This window comes from Pleurodeles waltl, chromosome 4_2 (assembly GCF_031143425.1).
Source record: "Pleurodeles waltl isolate 20211129_DDA chromosome 4_2, aPleWal1.hap1.20221129, whole genome shotgun sequence".
NCBI lineage: Eukaryota > Metazoa > Chordata > Amphibia > Caudata > Salamandridae > Pleurodeles > Pleurodeles waltl.
Genome location: NC_090443.1, coordinates 1,019,936,131 through 1,019,961,201, shown reverse-complemented (window position 1 = coordinate 1,019,961,201; position 25,071 = coordinate 1,019,936,131). Strand labels below are relative to the sequence as shown.

The window sequence follows — 25,071 nt, the reverse complement described above, 5'->3', positions numbered from 1 at the left end:
CTCATTTACATAATTCTGAGTATCAGTTTGTAATAAACTTTTAACCTTTCCCCGCCTGGAGTTTTTCTTGTGTGACCAAATGGGTCATACTGTAAATTGGATTTGTTGATGGGATTTTGATATCCAACTAGTTCTACCCCCAGCTGGTTGGAAAGAGTGATGGACCTCGCCTATCCCATGACTAAGGAAATGCGTTATCAGCTACCACCTGCCTTGGGGCAGCCAAATCTGTCCCGTCTGTAGCCCTGGGAGAGATCTACTGGTCCCCTTGTCGAAAATGTGATCAGGCACCTATCACTGGGCTGTCCTCTCCGTCTCTGTGTACTTGTGGGCTGTGAACTTGTAGCATGTGTGTGGTGCGACTGGTTTATGTTGCACTTTGTGTTGTATCAGCAATGTCCTGGCCCCCTGTACACTGTGCCCTTTACTTTGTTAAGGTGTGTGTGGCAATCCTGCGTGACAAATGATGCAGCAAGACTTTAGTCCAGTGGTTCGAACCCTGTGGTCCAGGGTCCCCTGGGGGTCCACAAAGACTCCTCAGGGGGTCCGCGACTGCTTAGAAAATTAAATTATATTGACAGATCAGGTCCCCAGTTTTCAGTAATGACTCAGTGGAGGTCCCTTGATTCCAATAATGATTCAGTAGGGGTCCCCGGGTTCCAGGAATGATAAAGTGGGGATCCTCATAAGTCATAAGGTTAGCAGCCACTGCTTTAGTCTGTTTGGGAGAATCAAAAAATTTCTAGCTTATGCAACAAGAACTTTCAATTCTATTAAGGACACGGAGGCGAGGAATATGCTTTCTCTTTCTTTACAGTCAACACACAGCAGCCAATAAAAAAAACAGCACTACATTTCCCAAGAGCTTTACAGCCTCGTTATGGTCCCCAATCAGGGCCCACCATCTAGTATATAGAAAGAGCGCCCTCTGGTGGACCCGACCGGTGTAAAATTATCGATCGCGCTCAGGCTCGAAAAAGCCTACCGCGCGTCTAGTTGCCAAGGAACTACAGAAAACACTTGTGCGCACGATCAACAGAGATTATCAAAAAGAGTAAACCAACAGTAGACTGTCAAAGGCACTTCTTAGCAACTCTACAACTCAGAGACAGAGAAGGGGACTTATCTGAATCAGAGAGCAGTGAAGAAAAAGGAAGAACGTCACCGCCTGGGGATATTTATACATGCAGTCGGATGCCAGTGTGATTGGACATTGGTTGCCATGGGAATGGGTCTCATGGGCATTGTAGTTTTCTTTGTTGAACTTTGAACCTGCTATTAATAAAAAGGGAAGAAAGATTGTGCATAATTCTCGCCTCCGGTCCGGACATAGAATACTATAGTCAGTCTTTTTTCTTTGCTCAAGATATTTCCAGAATCAAAAACGCGAACCAACACCGACCAACGTAGTCGTGGTGCCAACCCATGGTATCTTCTTAATGAAGGAATCAAAACAGCACAACGGTGCAACACATAACTGAACAGCTCTCCATGTTGGAATTCATGAAGATCTCCGCCGAAATCTTTCAAGTGGTTTTCTCATCTGTAAAAGAAAAGACTTATTCATCATAATACAAAAATGCCATAGAAATTAAATGCAAAAGCTACCCATATCACGGGTGGGATAATCCTCGCTTCCGTGTCCTTAATAGAATTGAAAATTCTTGTCGCATAAGCTAGAACATTTTTGCTTCTATGTCAGGAACGGAGGCTTCGGATTATGCTAGTTTAAAGCTGAGCTATAACCCCAGAAGCTACATCTGCAATTGGTTTATGATAAAACAACTTAAAAGTAGAGTCTGAAGACCAACCTGCCACTGTCATAATATCTTACAATCTGGATCCTGAATTAAACGCTTTTGAGGCCATATCGCCTCTAACAGAATGCGCCCCAAAAACTGAAACATCTATTTCTGCTTCTTGTAATAACCACCTGACCCATGTAGCCAATGTTGCTGAAGACACAGGGCCAAAGGTCTATTGCAACTAAATCAATAATTGACCAGAATGATATCTACGAAATTCACAAGTGACATCCTCCTACACTTTTAAACAATTCACCACACATAATTTAGAATGGTCTCTAAAACTTGGATAAGAAATACATGTAGAATTCGATTTTGTGCGTTTAGAGATCTAAAAAGAAATTCCTGTAGGAGTAAAAACCCTACCTGCAATATCCAGGGCTCTGATGTCTGACACTCTACGAATGAAATCAGACAAAGTAACATAGTTAATTTTGCTGATAATTGTTTTCTTGATAAACCCTAATTAACTGGCCATGAAACCAGGAATTTCAAAATTATATTAACATCCCACAGAGAGGAATACTTTGATTGAGGAGGATGCACCAAGCATATACCACGTAGAAATTTACATATTAGAGGATGTTCCCCAACAGACTTACCATCCACTCGAGGATGTTTGGCCGAAATAGCCAACCTAAAACTGTTAACCGTCCTGTAAGCCAAACCTTGTGCCACTAATTGAGACAAGAAATTAGCAATCATCTGCACTGATGCCCCCAAAGGATCCACACTCTTCTGACTGCACCAATCCAACCATCGTTTCCAGGCGGCGGCATATCTTTTATGTGTACTAGGCACCAGGGATTAAGAGAGGAAGAATCTAATGTCTTCCCAAACCTCTGAGACCTGCTCTGACACCCTGATATTCTCCAGGCCATGAGCGACAATTTGTCCTCTAGAATGAGAGGATGTGGATGCTCCATTGGGTCCAATAAAAGATCCTCCGATGTCAGAATTCACATTGAGGCCGCGCAACAAAGGGACAATGCCACTGGAAGCCACAACTGGGCCTTCCAGCATGGAGTTACCAAAATCATCTCCACCTTCTGACGAAGGACCTGGTAGAGAACTTGGTGAATCATGGAAAAGGGGGGGAAATGCGTAATTCAGTTCCTCTGCCCAAGACTGAAGGAAGGCGTCCGAACTGAGAGCCATCTGATCTGGCCTCCAACTGTAAAAACTGGGAAGTTTAGTGTTCAGGCGGGACGCAAACAGATCCAGCGAGCACGGACCCCAAAGAAGATTCAGAATTTGAAATACTCTGGGGTGTAATCTCCAATCGCTGACATCTCGGAGATATTGAGAATTCCAATCTGCTACTACATTCACCTTGCCCGGGATCTATTCCGCTGTGGTCGAAATCTGATGAGCTAAGCAAAAGTGTCAAAAAGTCCTTTGCAATCTCCACTAACATCTTGCACCGCGTCCGTCCCAGTTTGTTGATATACCTCACTGCCGAAATGTTGTCTATTTTCAGCCGGATGCAACATTTGGTCTTGATCGGGACAGTGTCTTCACCCCAAAAAGAGCCTGCTAGAAGCTCCAGGTAGTTGATATGCAGCTGAAGTTCCTACGGGAACCACCAACCCCCTGTCTCTATCTGCCCACATCTGGCTCCCCAGACCCATTTGCTGGCATTCAACTCTATGACAATCTCTGGGACTGAAGCAAAAATTGCCTTGCTGTTCCAAGCGTCAAGCCAACTACCACTGAAGCTCCGTTCGGGCTTCATGAGATAAAACAATCAGTTCTGAATAAGACAGGCCCTTTCGGAGATGCATAATCTTGAGTCTCTGGAGGGCCCGGAAAAATGACTTGAATAGATGAAGCCAGGAGGCCTACCAATCGGGCAAGAACCCTTGAGGAAATCGAAGGAACAGACAACGCTATCTTCAACTCCTTCTTGATAGCTAGTCTCTTGGTCAAAGGGAGTTTCAAATGGGTCGAGATGGAATCTATCCTGAACCCCAAAAAATCTATCTATCTATTTGGGAAGGATCTAACTGGGATTTCTCTGTGTTTATAATTAAAGCTAAATCCTGAAGCAGTTGAATTGTCCAGGAAAGGTGTAGAAGAACCAGACTTTTCTCTTTCGCCATAATAAGAATGTCGTCGAGATAAACTATGAGCCGCACTCCCTTATCTCTGAGCCACTGCATAACTGGGTGCATGACCTTGGTAAAACACCAAGGGGCGGAAGACAGTTTGGAAGGAAGAGCTGAGAACTCGTAACACCTTTTTCACCAAAAGAACTGCAGGAAACGGCGATGAGGAACGAAAATAGGAATGGGCAGGTAAGCATCCTTGAGATCTAAACGGACCATCCTGTCGCCCTCTAACAAAAGATCCCGGAGGAGATGAATGCCTTCCATTTTGAAATGCCGGTACACAATCCACGTGTTGAATTGACAAAGATTGAGCACCAGGCGGGAACCCCCTCCTTTCTTCTGGACCAGGAAGACAGTACTGATAAACCCTCTGGGGTGAGGATGAGAAGGAACAATGGCCAATTTCCGAAGAAGAGCTTCTACTTCTTGATCTATGAAAGTACTCTCTTGATGGGAAATCTGAGAGGGGCAGAATGAACATTTGTTCGGGAGTTGAATAAAATTCTAGATTATAACCTGCTACCGTCTCTAGCACCCATGCACTGTGTGTGATTAAAGACAAGTTGTGCACATACATTCTCACTCTGCCCCCCCAATAAAATCTCCCTGGGAGAAAGAATTGTTACCTGATTGAGAGGAACTCTGGTTGTACTGTCCTCCTCTGTGAGGCCCCATGGGATTGCGACCTCTGTAAACTCTGCCTCTCGAAGGGTAAAAGTTGGAATTGTTTTGGTAGCCCGAGGATCCTCTGCCTCTATAGTATGGACGAGAGGTCTGGGAATTGAACCAGCCTGGCGCTCGACCTCCGAAGCTTCCGGCCCTGCGAAAAAGGCCACTGTTAAACACCTTCTTGATTGAGGTTTGGGCCTTATCCAAAGCAGAGAAGGTAGCCACATATTTGGCCAGGTCTTTGACGAATCTGTCGCCAAACAAAAGTCCATTAGCCGCAGGACCTGCATCAAAAGGCGCTAACTCCGCCAATTTGGGATCAATACGCAGCAGGAGAGACTTCCTACTTTCCGTGAAAATTGAGCAACTGGCGTTTCCTAATAAACAAATGGTCCTTTGGGCCCATTCTAGCAGGACATCAGGATCTATTGATTCTTGTGTTTCTTTAGCTTGAACCGCTAAATCTAAAATCTTATTAAGGGGGACCAGAAATATCTAACAACTTGTCCTGACATCCCCACCAGGCTCTATCAATGCCTTTTTAGAGATGCTTAGCATATTTTTTAAGGAAAGTCACCATGTGAGGATCCAGTTCAGAAGTCTCCGCAACCTTGCCGGAGAGAACAAGGCGAGCGCATCCAGAACGCAGCGTGTTGCGAATGTCCTTCTCAAAACTTTTCCGGAGTCTGGATTGAACATACCCTGCCACCTCTTGACATGGCGTCCATTCCATGGACCTGGGATATACTATAGCATCAGGATCAAATTGTAAATTCTTACTGGGGGAGGGGAAAATCAAAGGTTCCTCAGTATGTTGAGTCTTACACTTGCATTTGCCCTGAGTTTTGTCAGGGGTCGACTTATTGTCCGAATCCGAAGAATTGGACTTGTCAGATGTATTCAGGGTAGTCTGAAATGAAGGAGTAGCTTAATGACTCTTAAAGGCTTCATACTCGTGATCATTCAAGATCGCATTAATGGACTGTTCCAAAGGGTCATACGATGATGACCGGCCAGGCTCATTTATATTGACCTCTACAGGGGTGGGGTTCCCAAAGCCTGCGCCAAAGTGCTTAACGCCAAAGTTGAAGATAGGTTGCACAAACGGGGTCAGGGCTTTCACTAAAGCTTTATTTACAGAATCTTGAACGTGGAAGTCTAGAACCTCCACAAGGTGCTCTTTATAACTTTCTCTCTTTTGCCGAAGCGCGCTCGCACCGAACTCGAAAAACGGGTCCATGCACATGTGCAAAAATGGCAACAGAAAGAGGACTGCTCTCCACGCTTGCGTGGCCTCCCCTGGCACTCCTTACTGGCGGTAGTGGAAATCGGCTAATATGTATGCCAATGGCAAAATTACCTTATCGCAGCGAGCGCAAGCAACAGTGTACCACAATCAAGGCGCCTGAAGGCAATAAGCCACGCCGAACATAAATAGAAACATATTGTCAATCGTAAAATCGTAAGGCAAAAAGTGGAAGTACTTAGCTCTGCGTGAAGCAGCAAAGAAAGAGGAAGGACTATAGTATTCATACCAAATGTAGGGCTGTTTTTTATTGGCTCCTGTGTGTTGACAGCAAAGAAAGAGAAAGCATAATCCGAAGCATCCGGTCCTGACATAGAATCCACGGACCACATGCAAGAACACATTTTCTTCAGGAAACAGAATGGGTAAAATAAAATAAAAAAAAGCTTTGCTACATCTGGCCACGTGTTTGTCTCCCTGCAGGGCAGAGCTCTTCTTAGGAACACCAAATTAACAAACTTGTGCTGCCCTGACCCCAAATCTGACTAGTGAGATCATTCCCCTTCTCAGGATTTCTGAGCTCTCGAGACGCCTGGACTGGGTCTCTCTTTAACCCTCGAGCCCTTTGACCACTGCATGGCCCCTCCCACCTGCAGGGAGGAAAAGTCGCCCTGCACTGATTGGCTAAAAATCGAGATTTTAACTATGACACCGTAAAACGAATTTACAAACAATGGCACCTTTAAAACTCAAATAGAGTATCGCCAATCCAATATCGATCCACTCAACAAAAACTCCAGAACGACGCCCATAATCGGATAGCGCTCCGAGACCACACAAATAGTGAATAAACACTAAGCACTTTTTATTTTTTTGCACTTTTATATGGCGCGAACTCGACCGGGCTTTATTGGGGCGCTTTACAAGCGCACCAGTAACATTACACAAGTACGCTTAACGGAACCATTAGTTGTTAATAAAATATGCATCACATATTACATAAATTGTACTGTGCTTAGTGTTAAAGAGATTAACGAGGAAAGAAGGACACTTTCTTCGCGAAATAACAAACGAGGCGAGCTCTTTAATTTTAAAAAAGTTAATGAATTTCGGACACTATGCAAGAGACCTCTCGAGTTTCCCCAATGCCATGAGGGCGCAGCTGTTGCAGTTCAGGCTTTCCCAGTGCATTCTGGTAGTTGCAGTTCTGAAGTCACAACAAACAGGATTGCAAGAGCCAGAATGCCAAGAACTACAATCTGTGATGAGAGACCATAGCGGTCTTTCCCCTCGGACTACACGCCTGCGGAATTTGCATTTTCGTCTTTTAAAACAATATTAATTCTGCTCGACACATCTCAACAGCGACACTCCTTGTTCAAGTGTTAAATGCAAGAGTTAACTTCAAGAGACTGCCAGTCTGAAATGCGGATACCCTGATCCAGTCCCCCGTCCCCACCTGCACACCCCAGCCAGGCAGCACCGGGGCACCCCCTTACCTGCAGGAGAGCACCCGAGCTGGGGTTCACTGGCTTCACAAGTTCTGCAGAGTGCAAGGAAGATGGACAGAGCGGACCAATCACGGGCTCACTGCCTTACCACACCCTTCTACGATCACGAAGCTGATAGGACGCGCCCGTCAATCATTAATCCACTAGCTGCTACAGTCCAAGGACACACTGTTGCATATAATGCAAGCGAGGAGGAGGACACGGTATCCCGGGGCGGGACCTATATAGCCCCGCCTCTGAAGACTCACAGTCAGACTTGGCAGCTGTTACTTATTGGGTCCTGTAACAAACAGAACCACCTTAAGTGAGAGGAAGTGGGGAACCACCCCAGTTCATCTTGAATCATTGATTATATATCACTACGTGATCTCAAACGGCGCCCCATGGCCACAGTGCAAGGAAGAAAGTATTCACACACTTGGAACAGTGCGAAAGGGACAAAGGGCCACATGTACCAAAGTTGGGATTTGCGACTCGCAAATCCGAATGTATTATAGTGTCATTGACACTAAGGGCCATATGTACAAACACATTTTCCCATAGATACAGAATGGGTAAAACCCTTTGATACATCTGGCCCTAAGATTCGGAAGGGGGTCGCAAAATGCCCACCTCATGAATATTTATGCGTTTTGCGACCCCCTTGGGAATGGCAGCCCTCACAGGGATGGTGGCCTGCTGGAGACAGCAGACCACCATGTCTGTGGCTGCTTTTCAATAAAGCAGATTTTTTTTTTTTTTTTTTAAATGCAGCCCGTTTTCCTTAAAGGAAAACGAGATGCATTACAAAAACAAAAAATGAAACGTTTTTGTTTAATTTTTTCAGAGCAGGCAGTGGTCCGTGCAAAAAGCATTGTACACGTGGCCCTGAGCTCTGTAGATTCTCTGAGCTTTTTAACCCTGTCTCTCCTAGGCCTTCCCCCTTGTGCCCTTTTTTCCCAACTTCCTGGGGATTCCAAAGGTACCTGGGGTTTGTGGTTTCCCCTGGAGGGAACTGAGAAAATAGGCAAAATATAGCAAAATGTTAAGTCTTTTGAAAAAATGGAGAAAGAGTGCTCCAGATAAATATGTCTGTTTTTTCCCCTAAAAATGGCATCCACAAACGGTTTGCTGTACTAAAGTCCACATCTTCCCAGCTTTCAGGCGCATGCAGGGCTGAATCAGAAATGTAAATTTTGTACCACAATTTAAGCATTTTTCAATGAGGTAGCCTGTTTGCCATATTATTTGGGCTCTCAACCTACTTCCAGTTTGTGGTGGAAAACAGTGTGAAACCCATGAGTGATCCAGAAAAGCTATACATGTCTGAAAAGTAGACAGAATTGTGAATTCAGCAATGGCTCACACTTGTAGATCCCTCACGGTTTTCCCAACGAAAATAACTGTTGAAATAAAGAAATATTGAAAAGGAGTAGGAAAAAACGGGCATTTGTGACAACATTTTCATCTGTAACTTTTTGTCACAATGGCCAATTGACAAATGCAATGTACCATTACGTCTGCTAGACCGTTCTGGTTGCAGAATATATAGGGTCTGTAGGTTCTCCAGGAACTCAAGGTACCCAGAGCAAACAACAGAGCTGGACGGTGCAATGGTTTTTCATTGAGTACCAAGTCTACACCAATTCTTATAGCAAAAGAGGCAGAGTGAAAAATGGGTATCAAGGAAACTTACATGTTTCTGAAATGGGCACAACATATAGAGTTTAGGAGCAGTGGTTATTTGTACATCTCTGAATTTGGGGGTACCTATACTAACATGACTTTGAGGGTATTTTTCAAAATGTCATTTTCTTATACTCTGGCTTACATTTGAAAGGCACAAATGCAGTAAAATCCAATTGGTGATAACAAATGTTCTACTATTCCATGGTCCCACAATTCTCCCGATAAAAGTGGCACCCCACCTGTGTGGGTGGACCTAGTGCCGACAGGAAACAGCCCAAAATAGACATGTTTGCAGTGCATTTTTTCACTGAAAACTGACCCTCTTTATCCGATGTGGGTAGCTCTAAATTTTGGACCCTAGCTCAGCCGCCACCTAGGGAAACCTAGCCAACCCGGACATTGTTTAAAACTAGACATCTAGGGGTACCCGGGGTGGGATGACTTGCGTGGGCCTCACCAGTTTTTTTTTTACCCAGAATCACTTCCAAACCTCAAACTTTGACTAAAAAAACATTTTCCTCATATTTCTTTGATGGAAAATTCTGGAATTTTGGGGGAGCCACAAATTTCCTTTCACCCAGCGTTCCCCCAAGTCTCCTGAAAAAAATGGCACCTCACTGGTGAGGGTAGAGCTAGAGCTCGCAACTGGAAACGGCCCAAAACACAACATGTATGCAGTGCATTTTTCCACTGAAAATTGACCCTCTTTTTTCTATGTGGGTAGCTCTAGATTTTGGACCCTAGCTCAGCCGGCACCTAGGGAAACCTAGCCAACCTGTACATTTTTGTAAACTGGACCTCACGGGGTATCCAGGGTGGGCTGACTTGCGAGGATGTCACCAGGTTTTTTTTTACCAAGAATCCCTTACAAACCTCAAACTTTGACTAAAAAAACACATTTTCCTCCTATTTCTGTGATGGAGAGTTCTGGAATCTGTGGGGAGCCACACATTTCCTTCCACCCGGCATTCTCCCAATGAATATGGTACTTCACTTGTGAGGGTAGATCTATAGCCTGCAACAGGAAACAGCTCAAAACACAACATGGGTGTAGCACATTTGTCCACTGAAAATTGACCCTCTTTTTCCGATGTGGGTAGCTCTAGAATTTGGACCCTAGCGTAGTTGACGCCTAGGGAAACCTAGCCAACCTGTACCTTTTGGAAAACTAGACACCTTGGGGTTATCCAAGGTGGTCTGACTTCTGTGGGTCTCACCAGATTTTTTACCTAGAATCCCTTGCAAACTTCAAACTTTGACTAAAAAACAAATTTTCCTCACATTTCTGTGATGGAATGTTCTGGAATCTGGAGGATGCCACAAATTTCCTTCCACCCCCTAAGTCTCCCGATAAAAATGGTACCTCACTTGTGTGAGGAGACCTAGTGCTTTTTGTCAGGAAACGGCCCAAAACACAACGTGGATGCAGCACATTTTTACACTGAAAACTGATCCTCCTTTTCCAATGTGAGTAGCTATAGATTATGGACCCTAGCTCAGCTGGCACCTGGGGAAACCTAGCCAACCTATACATTTTCTGAAAACTAGACACCAAAGGGTATCCACACTGGGCTGACTTGCGTAGGTCTCACCAGGGTTTTCTACCCAGAATCCCTGTCAAACCTCAACTGTGACAAAAAAAAACACATTTTCCTCACATTTCTGTGATGGAAAGTTCTGGAATCTGGGGGGATCCATATATTTCCTTCCACCGCAAAAGGTGTGACTTCAGGCAAAGTTGGAGGTTTGCATGGCGTTGTGGGTAAGACAATAGTGTGGGGAGAATGTGAAGCACACCACCCTGGACTCCCCCAGATGTCTAGGTTTCGGAAGTGTCTGGTAGGTTTTTCCAGGCAGCAACCTACCCAAGCCCTAATAGTGCAGCAGCTCACCATTGCAATTGGGACGATACTGGGACTTAGCCAATCTCTCCTGGCCCATATATAAAATCAGCACCCAAAAGAATCAAATGTCCTCTTGCATGCCAATGAGATGCTTTAGTCCGCAGGGGGAACAGAAAGACTTTTGCCCCCTTCATTTGGGGTGGGGGCATAACCCTCCCCATGGTGGTAGTCAGCTCCCACTCCTCTTAAAAAAAAAAAAAGATTTCCTAGTGTCTAGTGGACTCCCTGCCCCCTCCCCCCAGGGGGCAGAACAGGGGTAATTACCCCATCTGCTTCCCGGGGGGGGGGCGGGGCAGAAAAACTGGGCCTATTTTTGTGCGGTGGGGGCATTGTCGGGCTCAATTTAGGCAGTCCCACCCCTAGACTTTTCTTGAAAAAAAAAATCCCTGGTGCCTAGTAGGCTTTCTGCCTTCCTCCCCCTCGGGGAGGGGGGCAGATTGGGCTTTTATCCCCATCTGCCCCACAGAAGGGGGCAGAAAGACTTGCGCCCCATTTATTTTGGGTGGCGGCATTGCCCTCTTTTGTATAAAAAAATGTCTGGTGTCTAGTAGGCTTTCTGCCCCCTGGGGGCAGATCCGGGGTAATAATGCACGTCTACTCCCCAAGGGGTGCAGAAAGACTGTGGCCACTTATTTTATTGGGGTGGGGGCATTGGCATGCCCATTTTGGGCAGCGCCCACACCATATATTATAAATAAAAGTAGTCCCTGCCGTCTAGTGTGCTTTCTGCCCCCTCTGGCCCCCAAAGGGGCAGATCAGGGTCTTTTGCCTGTCTCAGGGGCAGAAAGACTGAATTATTCCCCAAAAAATAATGGGGGAGCAAAAGCCCTTCCCTAAGGGGCCGCTCCCCCTCCCCCTCCCTGGTGTCTAGTGGGTGGATCCCTGCTTGGGGATCAACCCACTACGGTGATCCCCAAGCAGGGATCCATTTGGGGAAGGTACCATTAGAAAGGGGAGATCTTTCCCTTTGAAATTATACCTTTCCCGTCTGGATCAGTGCTCAGTACTATTTTAGAAATGCCACTGTTAAAAACTGGGCACTTCTCTGTGCTTATAACTCTAGTGCTTTGCAGCCTGACTCCAATTCATGTCTGGGGCAGAGTGATAGCTCCATTTTGTGCATACTGTCCAGACAGGGAGGGTTAGGTGTGACAGGGTTACATCTGCATTCATCTACATACTGATGGTCTTCCTTGGCTGGGAAAGAAAGGGAGGCAGGGTGCACTTTACACTTGTGTAGGCTGTGTCCTGCACTCACACACAGGGCTCATTAACCCCCTACTGATGTCTGGAACCAGAGTAGGGGGGAAGGGAAATTCTTGTAACTGGTCAGATCTGTCTGGAAACTTCTCCCACCTTCTAGAAGCTGGGCACCTGGTATATAAGTACAGCGGCTCTCGCCCCATGATTACTGGAGCACTTTTGGGGACTGGGACTGAACCTCAGTAAGGAGGACTGCTGGACTGCACAAAGGACTCATCTGGACTGCCCTTCTGCTGTTGCCTTGCCACCTGTTGCTGCTGGGTTGCATAAAGGACTCACTAGGATTGCATTTCTACTTGTTGCCATGCTGCCAGCTGCTCCCTCATTCTGGATTACTTAAACCCCTGCACATTGCCAAGAGGAACCGCCATCTAGGCTCCCTGCTTCATTCTGTGCTGGCCTACTGCATCTCTGTGCCCACAGTGTTCCCCCGGGGGCCCTGCACGTTGGGGAGTGGTGTGTGCTACCTCTGGATTCCCCTCCCCAACGCAGAAAGAGTGCTATAATGCCCCTGCTCTTGGATCAAGCTAGTGAGTGGTCAACTCTCCCCCATGCTCTTGAGACACAACGCGTATTGAGCACTGCCTTTGTTTTCACCTGGGTGATTCCAGAGCATGGAGAGTTCTGTAACCTGTTCCCTGGCAGAGGAGTGCATGAAGGACTGCTCCCTGATTTTTCCTTGAGCATAGCGCAAGGTGAGCATGTTGTCTACCTCTAGAGTGTGCAGGTTGCTCGCGAGTCCCATTCCAGGACTGCCCATCAGTCTCCCCCTTCAGCGGGCCCCCCCCCAGGGAGAAGGAGTCCAGAGCCATGGGACGAATAGGGTTGACCCGGCAAGGTAGGGCTGTGCCAGGACTGGTGTGCTGCCAAACTGACCCGTGCTGGTGTGGGTACAATCCTGCGTTTGTTATTGTCAGGATTGACCCAGGAGTGCACCTGACGGCCATGAGTGATGGTGCCCAGCAGTCGGAAACCCCCCTAGTGGGACCCGACCACTATCATGACGCAGAGTCCTCCACAGAGACCTGCTACCAGGATAGGGCTGCACAGGACAGCGAGTTGTGATCACACTGCGAGGGACCGTAGGAGGTCTTCCGCATGACCCAGCAGTGGCGTCTTCCCCCTTCTTTGCTTTCCCGAGGGCATTGTCCAGTTCCCCCTGGAGTGAGAACCCAGGAAGAGGACCCTGGAAGTGACAGGAAGCTATTTCGAGGGACGCAGCTGTCGGCGTAGGAAACCCCCTGACAAAAGAGCTAGGGGAGACCTCCATGGAGGCACCCGAGCATGAAGGGACAAGCGCTGCTGAGATTCTGTCCATACTTGTACCGCAATTCCTCTGGTAGGCACGCAGGAGCTCCTACAGCCTACCATTCCTTTATAAAATCATCGTAATCTTACTAATAGGAGTACAGGTGCTCCTGTCCCCTCCCCTCAGTTCTTGGATACCTCTAAAGTTCTGCTATCAGTATCTACCTGGGGGGAGTCTTTCGGGGTGCCTCATGTTAAAGGCAATCTGTAGGCAATATTCACTGGTGATATATGGTGATTTACATGTTCTTATTACTGCATCTCATGCCCTGACACTATCAAGTTTTGACATATTGATTCTTGCATGAGGTGCACAGTATTCATGATCTTGCACTACATGGTTAGGACAACAAATAATACTCCAAGACTGGTCATTCATGCACAGTATCTGTGACTCATGTGTTTATGCCTGAGGGTACAAGTGTTCTTCCAGCCGTCATATAAGTAATCTGATCTGAGATTATGTACAGTACTTATGATTTGTGACATTATGGTTCTCAGGACATATATTCAATATAAGAAGGATATGTTTATATAATCCTGTGTGGTCTCTTTTATGGTGTACTGATTGTGTCACTGGTGTGAGTGTGTTGTGCAAACGCTTTACACGTGACCTCTGGGGATAAGCCTGACTGCTCTGTGCCAAGCTTCCAGAAGTAAGCACAGGTTATCTTTGGTATGTAACTTACTCACCCTGTCTAGGGTGGTGGATTCTGCCTGGCTTAGGTGCAAACCCTAACCAAACAGAAACCCCATTTCTAACAATGTCCCTGTAGCTTAGCCCTTGGAGACTCTCTGGTAGTCTTTGTATCAAGTAGCAAGGCTGGCCTCAAGCATCAGGGCAGTCCCCTCAATCAATCAATCAATCAATCATTGTTTGTAAAGCGCAGCTACTCACCCGTTAGGGTCTCAAGGCACTGTGGGGTGAGGAGCGTAGCATGTACCGGTGAGGTGGATTAAAAAATCTGTGTCTTCAGTTCCTTCATGAAGCTGGGGAGGGCGGTCATTTGTCTGATGTGGATGGGTAGGGTGTTCCAGGCGGTGGCTGCGCGATAGGAGAAGGAGCTTCCTCCTGTTCTGGTTTTCCTGGTGCAGGATACTTCTGCAAGAGAGAGCTGGGATGAGCGTAGGGCCCTGTGGTGTACTTGGAAGTTGAGTCGCTAGTTCAGATAGGCTGGTCCGGTGTTGTGGAGGGCTTTGTGTGCGTGGGTGAGGATCTTGAAAGTGATTCTTTTGTCTATGGCGAGCCAGTGCAGTGTACGTAGGTGTTGCGAGATGTGGCAGTGTAGGGATAGGTTGAGGATCAGTCTGGGAGCAGCGTTCTGGATGTTTTGCAATTTGCAGGTGAGTTTTTGTTGATACCCCTGAGGTACAAAGTAGTCCTCAAGCAGTAGGGCAGTCCTCTGAAGTACAAGGCAGTCCTTTTAGGGGTCCTTTGCAGGTTCGGGAGTGAACTAAAGAGTTGGTCCGAGGGACAAATATTTATACCTGGTGTCATCCTATGAAGTGGGGGGGAGCGTCTAGGCTCTCCCTATCTTGTTCTGGAAATTTCTTTGTTCCCCTGCCCAGGCTCCATGAGTTGTGAGGTGGAAAAGGGGTGATGGCAAGTTCTTTGTGAGTGTTCTTTGGAATGTAATTAGGGAAGGTAGCAACTTCTCCCCACCCATCCTGGTAGAATGGCTAATCCTGCCAACACTTCCCTTTGTCTTACTGTCTGGGAGGAATACACGAAAGCCAACCGTCAACTGTTCACAGTCTTATGACGTAGGATAGGCTGAAGGCACCAAAAGATTAGGACAAGAAAATGCCACTTTCTAAAAGTCGCATTTTCAGAATTGTGACCTTGAATCTGACTTTCCCATTTAAATTAAACAGGATTTTAAATTACAATTCTTTTGAGACAAAACATGACATTTGTACCTGGCCCCAAACAACAGATGGCACTTTTTACATGTAATAAGGTAGCCTATTGTTATCCAATGGGAGAGGGCGGCCTCATAGTAGCCCAACTTTTTAAACACATTGCACCATGCCTATGGGCTGTTTAGGAGGCTTAATCCTGGCAAAAAGTTTTATTCTGCCAGGTTGAATTGTCATTTTAAAACTTCACACACCCTGCAATTGCAGACCAGAGACATGTTTTAAAGAGCTACTTAAGTGGATGGCACAATTAGTGCTGCAGGCCCACAAGTTGCATTTAATTTACAGACCCTGGGTATACATAGTACCACTTTACTAGGGACTTACAGGTAAATTAAATGTGCCAATCAGGTGTAAGCCAATTCTACCATGTGTAAAGGAGTGAGCACAAGCACTTTAGCACTGGTTAGCAGGGGTAAAGTATGCAGAGTCCCAAGACCAATAAAAACAAATTTCAGCAAACAGAAAGAGAGAAGGCAAACATTTGTGGGGAAGACCACACCAAAGCCTGTCAGGTCTAACATGTGCCCCCCCCTGCTGAAAGTGGGGAGAACTACCCTCCCTCATGAGTGTTCTCATCACAAAGGTGGAAGAATCAGGATAGACCATCAGCAATGGAGTGGTCAGACACAAAGTGGTGTTTAACAGTAAAGTCCATCCTCTGTAGAGAAACTGACCACCTAAACAGTTTGGGATTCTCACCCCTCATCTGCATGAGCAATTTGGGGTGCCTGTGATCTGTCTGAAATCAAACAGGCATGGTCTCAGCTTCTTTAGTGCCCAGACGACAGCAAAGGCTTCTCTCTCAATTTCACTCCACCTCTGTTCCCTGGGGAGTAACCTCGTACTGAACGAGGCCGCAGGTTGGTCTAGACCCTTGTCATCTAAATGTGATAGCTTAACCCCTATGCAATTCTCTGAAGTATCTGCCTGCACTATGAATTCTTTGGAGATGTCAGGGGCCTTGAGTACATCTGCTGTACACATTGCCTCCTCGAGGATGGCAAAGGCTTTCCTGCAGGCCTCTGTCCAGATCACATTCTTGAGCTGCTTCTTCGAAGTCAGCTCAGTCAAGAGGACAACAATGGTGCCATATCCCTTGACAAACCTCTTATAGTATCCAGTGGGACCCAAAAAGGTCCTCATTTCAGACTGGGTTTTAGGAGGTTCACCGGCCAGGATAGTTTCAATCTTGGCTTGTAGGGATGCACTTTGCCACAACCCACCAGGTATCCCAGATACACTGGAGATTCCTGCCCTATCTGGCTCTTGCTGGCCTTGATAGTGAGGCCTGCCTGTTGCCTAGCCTGAAATGCCTCCTGGAGGTAAAACAGGTGCTTCACCAACTGGAACTGAAGTCAGCTTTGTCATTCAGTTAGGCTGCACTGTATGCCTCCATCCCAACCAGAACCCAGTCGACAACCTCTGAAAAGTGGTAGGATCACTCTTTAACCCAAAGGCATCACCCTGAATTGGAAGTGAGACCTCTCTTTAGACAGGGCAATCTGCCAGTTCCCTCATGTGAGAGCTAGGGTACTCTGGAACTTGACAGCCCCCAGCCTGTCAATGAGCTCATCAGCTCAGGGGTTGGGGTGAACATCAATTCTTGTAACTGAGTTGAGACCCCTGTAATCCACACAGTACCTGAGTTCTGGGGTGACTCCCAGTGGGGCAGCTTTGGGTACCAGCATTACTGGGCTTGACCTGGGACAGCTGAAGTGCTCAAATACCCCAATTCAAGGATTTTGAATTCATCCTTCTTAATGCCAGCCCTTACCTTGTCAGACAGCCTGTAAATGGTGTTATTTACATGCATATTGTCTAAGGTATTCATATAATGTGTATACAAATCTATATGCGTCAGGGGTGAGATAGCACAGAGAGGCAAAATGCCCCAATAGCCAGTTACAGTCCCTCTACTACTTTGGAATCAGATTAAGAGAGAGATTGACACCTTCCACTGACCCGCCATCCTGCTTGGAAGAAAGGGGATTAGGGAGAGGTTCACGCTCCTCTTTTACCCCATCATCTGTCACCAGCAACATGGTGACTTCAAACCTTTCATAGTGTGGCTTGAGGGATTCAACATATATTACCCTTAAGGGTGGTTTACTTGGGGAATTGAGGTCCACCAGGTAGGTGACCTTTTCTCTTCACACCTTCACCTCACAAGGCTCTGACCAGCGGTGTTGTAGGGCCCTAGACTCCACTGGCCCAATCAGCTTCACTTTCTGTCCAGACTGAAACTTGACCAGAGTGGCCTTCTGGTCATGCCAGGGCTTTATTTTCTCCTGGCTGGCTTTCGGGATCTGGTTTCTAAGAGCCAGCATGTAATTGAGTCCAAACTGAGAGGTCCCCTAACTGCGTGACTGTAGAGGAGCTCAAATGGTATAAACCGCCGTCTTTGGGACCTCCCTGTAGGCAAAAAGTAGGCATAGTAAGAGGGAGTCCCACTTCTGCATCTTGGGCTCCAGAAGGTCCATAATCATGCCTTTCAAGGTCTAATTGAACCTCTCAACAAACCCATTGGGTGATAGGGTGTGGGAAAAATATATGTCACCTCACACTCATTCCCCATTGACTTCATGTATGCAGGCATGAGGTTTGTGCCCCAGTCAGAGCCGCTTCTTTGGGGAGCCCAACTCAGGTGAAAATCCACATCAAGGTCCTAGTCACTGCAGGTGCAGTAACACTCCTCATAATTACACAGTCACAGTTACAGTTACAAAGGTACGGCCTCTGGGTTTATCTAGTGGCATGGTCCACCAAAACCAGGATAAACGTGCTGCATAAGGCACTTTAGGGTCCCAGGGTCCCACAATGTTGATGCCCACCCTTTCACAGGGCGTGCCAATGACAGGTAGGGGAACCAGGGACAATAGAAGTGAGTGGCAAGCCAGAAAAGGTCCTGCCCCAGATGTCCTGTCAGGGGTAAAGCATGAGCTAGACCAAGAAGAAAGGCTTTGTAGCACGGAGGATCGCCAACACATGAGTTGCCCCAGGGTCAGGACACTTAGGCTCAATATATGGGAAGTCATTCTCCTAATAGATAAGGTGATCGCCAGAGGTATCACTAGCTGCCTGTGCCTCAACTTTCCGCCTCAAGCCCTCAAAAGCTGGGCACTATTTCTGAGCTCTGCAGAACTCCTCGCTGGTGGGTGCACCTTCAACTTGCCATCCATCTAGTTCAGGCAGATCTCCCAGGGCTGCAATGTCTACCCCTGTGGACTCTAGGACATCACCCACAAACTCAGCCTGCTCCCACACTGTGGAAGTTTCAGTGGCTGGTTTCTCACACCCCTTGCCCTTTCTCTTCTTGGCAGCTACCTCCGCCATTTTCCAGGCTTCAGGTCTCTTTGTCAACCCTCTTGTGCTGCTATGGACCTAGTGGTCTGGCCCACATATTCAGGCAACCCTAACATTTCCACGTGGTACCTAAGCTCCACTTCTTTCCAGACAGTGTGTTCCAAGTCATTTCATAGCAGGCAACCAGTAGGCACGGCAGAACTCAGAGCTACATTAGGAGAGCCCGAGACCCCCACCCTACTCAAAGGGAACCAAAACCACAGGGTAGTGACTTACACTTACACCTGGAGGGATGTATTGGGGATTACCTGCTCTGAGGACCATAGATGACACCTTACAGTAGTCATACTAGCTAATGTGCTCCTCTGAGCCTCCACCCTCTATCCATTGATGGTGACACCCTGTCTGTATTTGGAAGTATTAACAGGCATGTGGGCTTTGGTTACCATCTCTTTGTCACCCAGGGACACTAAGTTAACCTCTGCTCTACCTCCCATACTAACGGGGGAAGACTCCTCTCTAAGTGCTGCATTGGCCAAACTGGGGTCTGCTCACATGTGTGTGTGTGTGTGAGTTAGGGGTTCTGTCCATTCTTGGGACACTTGGCAACCCATTTCATGTCTTCCCTGTCTTCCTATCAACACACCCATTCTTTTTCTGGTCCGAGTGTCATTGTGTATCCTTCTCATGTGAACTGCTTTGGGGGCCTTTTGACAGCTCCTTACTTTTATTTTTGTGTCCCTCCTCTTTCATCTGGACCCTGACTACCCTTTAGGGGATCCTCCCCCAGATACTGTCCGGTGAACCCTGGTGCTGAGTTAGTGGTCTGCCTCCTTAGCAAGCTCCCTGGGGTAGGTGAGTTTACTATGCACAAAGTGCTGGTGCTGCTCTGTAAAATAAAGGCTGAAAATGTGCTCCCTGGAGGTCAAATTATACAACCCATTGTAGTGATCCACGTTACTGCCCTTCACCCTACCATCCAGTCCCTTGCAAACGTTGCCCCCGAAATCTACCCATGTCTGTTGGGGCAACTTCTGGCTGTCCCTAAACCTCTGCATATACTTATCAGGGGTGCAACCATACTTCTTGACAAGGGTGTCCTTCATGAGGGATACCTCATTTTGTCTCCCTTCCCAATGGCCAACAGTGCATCCCTCCCTTCTTTGGGAAAGTGCCTCCAGAGACTGGCTCCCCAATCCTCCTCGGGGACCCTGCGCATCCCTGGGGCAACCCCATCGCTTCAAGCCACTTGCCTATATTATGCCCCCAAACCAAGTTAAAGCCCCAGGTCCTTGGTAATATGGACCCTCTTGTTTCTGTTGGACAGTGGAGTATCCCTGCCACCATGGCTGCTGGACTGTGAGATCTGTTTGGCTTTGAAGTCCAGCTCTTGTTTACTTACTTCATGAGGCAGCAGAATTTTCCTTTCCTCTAGGGACAATTGCCTCTCCCCTAAGATCATCTGGTCAGCAGTCTCCTCTGCCTCCCTCCTTGCAATGTCTTCCTCTGCAGTCCTTTTTGCAGCAGCCTCTTCCTTCGCTGCTTCAAGTTCCAATTTGGCCACTTGCAGTCCGAAATCCCTTTCAGCTTTCCTGTCTGTCAGTTCCTCAGGGGACAGGTTTTGGGAGAACACACTGCTCGCTGCCCTTTCAGGGGGGGCCCCACTTGTCCTCCTCCTCCTCAGAGTGCTACAGCTAGGCCCTCCTCCTCCTACTCCTCAAAGTCCACCTCCTCGTCCTCAGGACCTTCTTCCTCATGCTCCCCTGAGATGGACTGCATCTTTTTTACCTCCTCATAGACTCCAAGGGCTACCTTGAGATCCACCTTCCCCACATTCAGTCCCTTCTCCTAGCAAAGCATCTTCAGCTCTGCCCGTCTGAGTTTGTACACATTGATCAGCTCCAGCTCTGTTGGTGCGTCCGATCTTGATAAGTAAACTTACAAGAGGATGCAAATAGGTCGATGAACCCTTTGACTCGCATTTAATATGTTCCCTCCATAAGTCCAGTACATGTAGATCAATAATCAATAACCAGTCAATAACATACATAATCAGTGATAATTAATAGCACTAGTAATCAATTGGAGTCAGTAATTGTTACACACCATGACCTTTCAGTCATGAATAACCACACCTTTTAGTAAAAGTCTTAGATTCAGCAAAGAAAAGACATCAAATGCTACTCCATATAGTGATCTTCATTAGTGAGGAATGCTATCTAACACCAGATTAGCATCAGCGTGTTGGGTTTCATGCAAAACAATTGAGTAAACATGAATTTGGAAAACATTTAAATATGGCTCTATAAAAATAGCGCGGTTGGTACCTAGAAACAAAAGCAAATAGACATAGCACATAATCTCATAGTTCATATGCCTATCCTCAGTTTGGATCAGAAAGCTGTGAGGGTCTTCGTTATCAGGACATCAGTTCAGTCAGCAAGGCATCGGGATTCAGCATCAAAGTTCAGAAAAGGCAAAGTCTTTTGTAGGAAAGTACCATCTTGTCTGGCATGTTACCCCCATTTTTACTTGTGTGTCAGTTTGTTGTTGCCTGTGTCACTGGGATCCTGCTAGCCAGGACCCCAGTGCTCATAGTTTGTGGCCTATATGTATTCCCTGTGTGGTGCCTAACTGTATCAGTGAGGCTCTGCTAACCAGAACCTCAGTGTTTATGCTATCTCTGCTTTTAAAATTGTCACTGCAGGCTAATGACCATTTTCTCCAATTCACATTGGCACACTGGTACACCCATATAATTCCCTTGTATATGGTACTGAGGTGCCCAGGGTATTGGGGTTTCAGGAGATCCCTATGGGCTGCAGCATTTCTTTTGCCACCCATAGGGAGCTCAGACAATTCTTACACAGGACTGCCACTTCAGTCTGAGTGAAATAACGTTCACGTTATTTCACAGCTATTTTACACTGCACGTAAGTAACTTAAAAGTCGCCTATATATCTAACCCTCACCTAGTGAAGGTTAGGTGCAAAGGTACTAAGTGTGAGGGCAACCTGGCAATAGCCAAGGTGCCCCCACATTGTTCACAGCAATTTCCCCGGACTTTGTGAGTGCGGGGACACCATTACACACGTGCACTACATATAGGTCAATACCTATATGTAGTTTCACAATGGTAACTCCGAACATGGCCATGTAACATGTCTAAGATCGTGGAATTGTCCCCCCCATGCCAAATGTGGTATTGGAGTGCCAATCCCATGCATCCCCAGGGCTCCAGCATGGACCCCGGGTACTGCCAAACTATCTCTCTGGGGTTTTCTCTGCAGCTACCGCTGCTGCCAACCCACAGACAAGCTTCTGCCCTCCTGGGGTCTGGGCAGCCCGGTCCCAGGAAGGCAGAACAAAGGCTTCCCTCTGAGAGACGGTGTTACACCCTCTCCCTTTGGAAATAGGTGTTAAGGGCTGGGGAGGCGTAGCCTCCCCCAGCCTCTGGAAATGCTTTGAAGGGCACAGATGGTGCCCTCCTTGCATTAGCCAGTCTACACTGGTTCAGGGATCCCCCAACCCCTGCTCTGGTGCGAAACTGGGCAAAGGAAAGGGGAGTGACCACCCCCCCTGTCCCTCACCACCCCAGGGGTGGTGCCCAGAGCTCCTCCAGTGTGTCCCAGACCTCTGCCATCTTGAATGCAGAGGTGTGAGGGCACAATAGAGACCTCTGAGTGGCCAGTGCCGGCAGGTGACGTCAGAGACCCCTCCTGATAGGTGCTTACCTGGTTAGGTGGCCAATCCTCCTCTCAGGGCTATTTAGGGTCTCTCCTGTGGGTTTTTCGTCAGATAACGAATGCAAGAGCTCACCAGAGTACCTCTGCATCTCCCTCTTTGACTTCTGCCAAGGATCGACCGCTGACTGCTCCAAGACGCCTGCAAAACCGCAACAAAGTAGCAAGAAGACTACCAGCAACATTGTAGTGCCTAATCGTGCCGGCTTTCTCGACTGTTTCCTGGTGGTGCATGCTCTGAGGGCTGTCTGCCTTCGCCCTGCACTGGAAGCCAAGAAGAAATCTCCAGTGGGTCGGCAGGATCTTCCCCCTGCTAACATAGGCACCAAACGTCTGCATCACCGGTCATCTGGGTCTCCTCTTATCTTGACGAGCGTGGTCCCCGGAACACAGGAGCTGGATCCAAGTGACCCCGACAGTCCAGTGGCCCTTCTGTCCAAATTTGGTGGAGGTAAGTCCTTGCCTCACCACACCAGACAGTAATCCTGTGTACTGCGTGATCTGCAGCTGCTAGGGCTTCTGTGCACTTTTGCAAGGAATCCTTTGTGCACAGCATAGCCCAGGTCCCCAGCACTCCGTCCTGCTTTGCTCAACTCGCTGAGTTGACCACCGGCTTCCTTTGTAGTGTTGAGACAACCGCCGTGCTCAGATTTCTTGAATGCCTGTTCAAGTGCTTCTGCGGGTGCTGCCTGCTTCTGCATGGGCTCTCTGTCTTGCTGAGCGCCCCCTCTGTCTCCTCTTCCAAGGGGCGACCTCCTGGTCCTTCCTGGGCCCGGGCAGCACCCATCTTCTTCAACTGCAACTCTTGCAGCTAGCAGGGCTTGTTTTTGGTATTTCTGCATGGAAACAACTCTGCATCCTCCAGCACGCAGTGGGACATCTTCTTTCCTAAGGAGAAGTTCCTGGCACCTTCCGTTGTTGCAGAATCTCCAGCTTCTTCCAAGCAGAGGCAGCCCTTTTGCACCTTCATCCGGGGTTTAGTGGGCACCTGCCCCCTCCGTACACTTGCGTGACTCTTGGACTTGGTCCCCTTCTTTTACAGGTCCTCAGATCCAGGAATCCATCTTCAGTGCTTTGCAGTCAGTTGTTGCCTTTGCAGAATCCCCTATCACGACTTTAGTGTGTTTCTGGGGTAATAGGGTAACTTTACTCCTACTTTTCAGGGTCTTGGGGTGGGGTATCCTCGACACCCATAGTGTTTTCCTACACTCCCAGCGACCCTCTACACACTGCACTAGGCCTGAGGTCCATTTGTGGTTCGCATTCCACTTTTGGAGTATATGGTTTGTGTTGCACCTAGGCCTATTGTATCCTATTGTATCCTATTGTATCCTATTGTATTCTACAGTGTTTGCACCACTTTTCTCAATGTTTACTTACCTGATTTTGGTTTGTGTGTATATTTTGTGTATTTTACTTACCTCCTAAGGGAGTATATTCTCTGAGATATTCTTGGCACATTGTCACTAAAATAAAGTACCTTTATTTTTAGTAACACTGAGTATTGTGATTCCTATGATATAGTGCTATATGATATAAGTGGTATAGTAGGAGCTTTGCATGTCTCCTAGTTCAGCCTAAGCTGCTCTGCTATAGCTACCTCTATCGGCCTAAGCTGCTAGAACACTAATAATCTACTAATAAGGGATAACTGGACCTGGCACAAGGTGTAAATACCATCAGGTACCCATTGTAAGCCAGGCCAGCCTCCTACGTCTTTAAGCAGTAAAGTTAAGCATGTCTCTCTTCAAGATGCTCAAGAAAGTATTAGCCTTTCGACAAGAAAGAAAATGGGAAAATGCTCTGTCTTCCCCCAGTACAGTCCGGCTAAGTTAGATTTCCTAAAACTACTTCCCAAGTCCCTATTGGTCAAGGAATCGCATGTTCACACTTGGTCCAATAAAACTAAGGCCCTCATTATGACATTGGTGGTAAATCCCGATTACCTCCGCGGTGACGGCCTTCAACATACCGCTGCAATGGCGTATATCTATTCGCCATATTATGACACACACACACCAATCCCACAGAATACTGCCACATACACAAATCTGCAAGCCCAAAAGTCAGTGTTAAAGTGGCGGTACCAACACCCATACCATTACGCCAACAAAACAATGCCCACCACATTATGACCAGCAAATCACCATGGCAGACATTCAATGACGCTAAACCATTGATGGTACATACTGCTGCGCTCAGAATGGATACCCAAACACTAAACCACACAACATTGGCCAATGCCAAAAACATACACCTGACACCCCACACACAGCACAATCACCCAACAACCCACAGGACTATAAAACACACACCCACAAAATCCACAACCCCTTACGAACACCAATTGCTACCAGGAGAATGAGAAGAAGAGCACAGAGACAACTAGACACACACACCACATACACTCATACACCCCTCACGCACCTCACATCACACACCCAACCACAAAATTCAACACCAACACACACCACACAACACCCATGTCCCCACTAACATACCCCTGTTTCACTGATGAGGAGTTAAGGGTCATGGTGGAGGAAATTGTCAGGGTAGAGCCAGAGCTCTTTGGAGCACAAGTCCATCAGATTTCCATTGCCAGGAAGATGGAGCTATG

General features: G+C 47.3%; 1 protein-coding gene across 1 annotated transcript in view; it reads right to left on the bottom strand.

Moving 5' to 3' along the window:
- The window catches only part of LOC138293604 (bile acid-CoA:amino acid N-acyltransferase-like), a 41,383-nt gene extending 33,867 nt beyond the window's left edge, over positions 1–7,516 (bottom strand). Inside the window, exon 1 of the mRNA XM_069232875.1 lies at positions 7,331–7,516. The gene's annotated coding sequence lies outside the window, so the exon portion shown is untranslated. The remainder of the gene's footprint in view (positions 1–7,330) is intronic.
- Positions 7,517–25,071: the final 17,555 nt, after the last annotated feature.